At 45.8% G+C, this 5,486-nt stretch overlaps 1 protein-coding gene across 1 annotated transcript in view; it reads left to right on the forward strand.

The window, feature by feature from the left end:
* Positions 1-1,563: 1,563 nt before the first annotated feature.
* Positions 1,564-5,486, forward strand: part of MAP4K5 (mitogen-activated protein kinase kinase kinase kinase 5) — a 44,994-nt gene continuing 41,071 nt past the window's right edge. Inside the window, exon 1 of the mRNA XM_010078677.1 lies at positions 1,564-1,624. The gene's annotated coding sequence lies outside the window, so the exon portion shown is untranslated. The remainder of the gene's footprint in view (positions 1,625-5,486) is intronic.

Here is a 5,486-nt window from a genome sequence, read left to right on the forward strand (position 1 = left end):
CTTGGGCTCTCGTGGGGACATCTGTGTTCCATCATGATCTTGTTGGGTGTCACGGTACCAGAGAGGTCCTGATCCTTTGTCCGTGCTTGGTTGCGTGCTCCTTCTGGATGTCGAAGGATACCAATGATTTTGCTGTAGTCTAAAAAACACCTCTGTTAAGAAGGTACTTTAGGAAGTGGTGAAGATTTCCTTTGTGGTTAGCAGATAACCATCTGTTTCTGTGTTCACTGATTTGGTCTGTTGGCTTCAGATGTTTAGTTCTGTTGTACAGTTGTTCAGGTTCTCTTTGACTTCAGTTGAGTCATGTTTATGTCCCTGGCACGTGTTTAACACCCATCTCTTGGCTGAGCACTACAGGAATTTGACAGGCCAATTGTTGGTTGGTTGGTTGCTTTTTTTCCCTGGCTGAAAAGCCTTTCCCAATTTGTAAGCTTGACTAAGTGTTGACAAAACTGAGGGGTTCATCTTCCAAGTTCTTGCTTTACTTGTTGTTAAATTAAGATTTCTTGTCCGTATGCAAGAGAAGAATGTTTTGTTCTGTAGTAGCTTCCTTCAGTTCAGTCCATGGGGGCAAATTCCCTTTGCATCCTCATCTTAGGTAACTGCCCACATCGATTTCACCTAATGCAATTTACCCTTGAATTTTTGTAATCTACCTGTTAATCAGATTTCCTATGCCCAGAAGACTTAGTATGTTTGTTAGGGTAAGAACGAAGCAGTTGGGTTTAGACTCCTGTAACTTTTGGATGATCAGCAAAAGGGGAATGTCACTATTTGGATCAGGTTGTGTGTCAAAAATAATATAGTTTAGCTCTGGTGGTGGTGCCCGAGTGATGTAGAGCTCATTTTACTAGAGTTAAAAGTGTTAACGAAATCCTCTCTTAAAAATTTCTGTATCTGAGGTTCCTGTGACATTTTCCTCCAGCACTGAATTCTCAGTGTGACGTTTCGAGTGTATGTGGAGAGGACAGTTCTGTAAAGGCTGAGCTGGAGCTGCCTGCCCCTTCTTCATCTCCAGGGTGGTGGGGACCACTCGCCTCTGTCAGGGTCTGCTGGAAGGAGTTTGTTTTTGGGGTGTAGCTGTTCGCAAGGAGCTGTGCCTCATTCTTGCAGCATCTGCAGTGCTTCTCCCTGCCCCTCCACCCTCAGTTCCACTTTCGGAGCACGCTGAGGTTAGCACCAGGAGGTGGGTGGTTGAGCGCTGCACGCTCCACGCTCTGATGGTCCGTGGTGCAGCACGGAGCTTTCGTACCACCCCGGCGAGCACGGACGGCAGAAACTTCTCAGTCTCAACAACCCTTGAAAAAGGTGTTTGAGAGGCATGAACTCTCATTTGCTGGCGGATAGCTGGGGTTTTTTAAACTCATAAAAGGAACTGCCAGTAGTGCTTCACAACTCCGGCTAGGTTGATGCCAAAACCAGATAATCCTCACCCAGGTTGCTCTCAGCTAATTGCATTGTGCCATATCTGTAACGCATGACATCATAGCATATCTTTTCACAGTTTGTAAGACTGCGAGGTGCCTTTGCAGTATAGTTAAATGTGTCTTAACTCTCTTATTTCAGGCTAGAAATCTTCATACAGGAGAACTGGCTGCTGTAAAAATCATCAAGTTAGAGCCTGGTAAGTTTTACATTCTTTTCAGTATTTTTGAATTGCATTTTCATTTTTTTCCATATGTTTATTTTCACACAGCTGTGAAGCTCCAGACTAAAGAAGTGTTTGGGGTTTTTTTGTCGTTTCAGTGGTTAGGTGACAGGAAGCACTGCAGGATGTACCATTACTATTGGCTGTGTCCTGCGTGCTGTTTCCTTGTTTGCTCTGATCTGCCTTATCAATTGTTGCATAAAAAGATGTTGCAGTTACATTGTGTTGTTAGTACAAAAGAGAAGATTAAGGACGGATGGTAAATTGTGAGCTCTGAGACAGTAGGAAGCTGGTAGGCTGTGTGAGTTGAAAGGAGGAAGGGACCAGGCAGTGATGCTAACGCTCACCAAGGATGCTCTGGGAAAAACAGAGCCCTGTACTTTTTCATGTGTTGTGTTTTTTCTGACCTGTGCTGAGAAAGGAGGATGGCTCGTACTATTATTTCCTTATGCATTTTCTGCCACTCCCCCTAAAAGCAGGAGACGCAGGAGAAGCTCACTTGCTGCCCAAGAGATTTGCTGAGCTGAAGCCTAATCCAGGTCCTGCACAGAGAGCTGCGATCAGAAGCTGTGTCCTGAGTGGAAGTGAGGAGAGGAGCTTTTTACCTCCTCAGTCATAACTCAGTCCCACCTGAGGATCTTGCATTTGTTTGAAGAAGTAATCTCTCCTTACTTTACCTTTCCAATCCCTCTTTAGCATGGTCCTCCTCTGTGTCCGTTCAAGGTCGGGGCTCTCTGGGACAGGGGCTGAGGGAGGCTCCTCCTGGGAACCTGTGCTTGGCCAGCGCTCATGGACTGGCACCTGTAGCCTATCAAACAATTAAGGGACAATTAAGAAAGTAGTAGGACTTATGGAGACAAAGTGAGATAGCTTCTGTGACTGGAGTGCTACAGGGAATGAATGCAGACTCTTTAGGCAGGAAAATGGAGGAAAATCTGGAAAGACACATGATGTAGGAGACACTGGCAGAACCGAGTGGTTTTTAGTGTGGGAATAAGGCTGAAGAGGGATCAGCCCTGGGGCACAAACTGAGCCCTGAGAGATGGCTCTGCCCATCCTGCTGTTGTATTTTGTAGTTCCTCCAGGTTTCTATTAAATCTGAGCTAGCAGAACTTTTCTATGGTGCTTACCCAAGACATCTGACCAGCTCCTCTCCCATTGAGGACTCTGACCAGTGGTATATGTAGTGATCGGAGAGTCAGTCTCAGAAACCAAATGTTTGACATTTTTTATTTTAGCCATATGAATAAAGATTCAGAGAAGACTGTTTTTAAATAGCAGTAAGTATGTTCATTTTTCATGAAAGTTTAGTATCGTCCAGCTGACTTCTATCTAGGCCAGCTAAATTTTTCCGACATGCCTGTTAACCTTGAATAATAATTTTCAAACCTTTGACAGGAGGATCAATGCTTAATGCATTTGGTGGCTTCACCCCACCCCTTGTTTTCTTCCTCTTGAGCTATTTTATCAGGGAGCCTGAAGTGCTGATTATAAAACAGGACTGCAGCGGGAGCCCCCATCTCCCGTGGTTAGAGCATATAGAGGAAGAGGAGTTCAGCCCCAGCTTTGTGTTATTTACGGTGGCAGCCAGCAGTGGCATCTCTCTCCTTGTGGGATGCTGGGTTCCCTACTGACCTGTAAGGCATTTCAAGGTGGTTTTAAGGATTTCTGCTGAAACTTTTCATATGCTTCTTGCTTTTAGTGTAAATTAAAGATGAATAGATGGAGACAGCACATGAGAGTGACTCTGTTGCCTGGTGTTCAGGGTGATGACTAATCTCTTTTGTAAAGTGATCATGGAAAAATGAATTTGGGGTTTCCCACATCCAAGAAAAGTAAGTTATCCTCTAGACTGCTTGCAGTAAGATTTCCCATGAGCCTAGCTGCTCATTTCCAAGTGATTTTTTTTTAACAATTAGAAGTTCCTTAAATCTGAACATTTTTTTTCAGTTGGAAAATTTTTTAAAATTCCGCTGACTTAATTGAAAAGAAAGGCTCAGTTTGATTCTTTAGTTTTTCTTTTCCTTCCTTCTTGAAGTTTCCACTGAAGTGTACCAGTGCAGGTAACAAGCAAAGAGCAGCTGTGCCGTGCTGGTGGTACCGGTGCTTCTGTTGCAGCTCTCATCTTCTAGAGTCAGCAAGGTCCTCTGCCAATCCAGCTTCATGCACGCAGCACAGTTCAGGTGTCAGTGGCCGTGGCTCAGTCCCTGTTACATAAATGTCCTGAATTTCTGAACCTGCCTACTCGCACCAGATGTAATGATCGTATGACCTAAGAGTGGTCGTCCGCGGGCAAAGCCTCGGGCATGGCCTTAACTCCCACCAGCATGACCTCTGCAGCCATTTCGACTCCCTCGGCAGTCCTTTCAATCCTCTGCGGGTTGATCTCATTAGGGGGTAACCTCTTTGGAGCAGAACTGCCTCTTGCCCTGTGACTATTTGGTTTTCCTCTTGTTTGGGGTTTGCTTTTATGGACTGAAAGGCAGTGCACAGCACCGGAGCAGGATAATTATCTTGGCCTTGCTAGCTTCATCCCTTCCCCATGCTCCTGCATCCCTTGTACTGGAGTGTACGTTTAGGTGAAGGGACTGAGCTGGGGGTGGGTTTGGAGGCAGCGGGTGCAGCGAGCGGATGGCAGGCTCTGAGCAGCAAGGAAATGTGATTTACTTTGCAAGATCTGCAAAACTCCTCATTGTATTAAGTTGTTTTTACATAGGTGTGAAAATCAACTGTAAAAATGTATTTGAGAGAAAAAAGACCTGAAAGGCTGTTGAATACAAAGATCCCATCCGTGACTGAGAGGTTTTCTGAGCCATTAATCCCTGGAGGTGGGGAGGGTGTTTGGGGGAAGCATCCCTATGTGGTCTGTTTTTAAATCCTTCCTTGGCATCCTCTCTTGGAGGTGGGGTGCAGGACTGAAGGGCCCCGTACCTGACTCAGTGCAGGGTTAATTTTTAATCCTGCTTGGTTCTGTGATCCACTTCACTGTGCAACCAAAGAGATGTTTTTGAAGGCTGAAGGTAGAAGAAGCGTGGGGAGGCTCAGGAGAGAAGCTAAAACCACTGCCTTTGGGTGACTGTGACTGCTAACCTTTCCTTAGCAAGCCAGGGGTGGTTTTATGTATGTGGATTGCGGCGATAAGACTAATTACGCAGCGTTAAATGCAGCGGAAACCACAGCGGGGATCCCTCAGCCCTGGCTGGGCAGCATGTGAAGCGCTGTGGCCAGTGCTGGGGACCGTGGTGCTGGGGAGAGCAAACCAGCGCTGGGTTTATCTCCCAGCAGGTCTACGATGGGGCAGAGCAATGCTGTAAGGCCAGAAAAATTAACCTGTTGCTGATGGAGTGAGAGGCTTCCTCAAGCGTTCATGTCGCTGCACCTGCTCCAAAGGAAGTAGGTCTGTTTTTATTGGGAATTTGAAGAACTGCTTTGAAAACTGAACTGAAGCAGAGCTGAATCCTCTGCTGTTAGAGCTGAGGGAAGAGCAGGAGCTGTCGGAGGCTGAGCAGCCCCAGCCTTTGCTTGGTGCTGCTTTAGCTCTCCAGTGAAGCGCACAAGACTTTTCCCAGCATCACCAGTACAGAGAACCCCATTTTAATTAGCACTGATGACCATGTCTCATATGTTTCGTTAGGTCATTGGTCTGACTTGCCACCGGGAAGCGATTTCTTCTCGTTTGTTTGTTTTTAATACATCTTCTTTTTAGCATTGCCAACCTGATCTCCATCCGTAGCATGTACACCCACAGCCTCTTGCCAGAGGTCTTGTTGGGGGTTTGTTTTGTTTTTAAGGAGGTTTCACATCATTTGTGTACTTATTTTTTTTTTTTTTTAGTTCT

Source organism: Pterocles gutturalis, unplaced genomic scaffold (genome assembly GCF_000699245.1).
Source record: "Pterocles gutturalis isolate BGI_N339 unplaced genomic scaffold, ASM69924v1 scaffold12078, whole genome shotgun sequence".
Lineage (NCBI taxonomy): Eukaryota > Metazoa > Chordata > Aves > Pterocliformes > Pteroclidae > Pterocles > Pterocles gutturalis.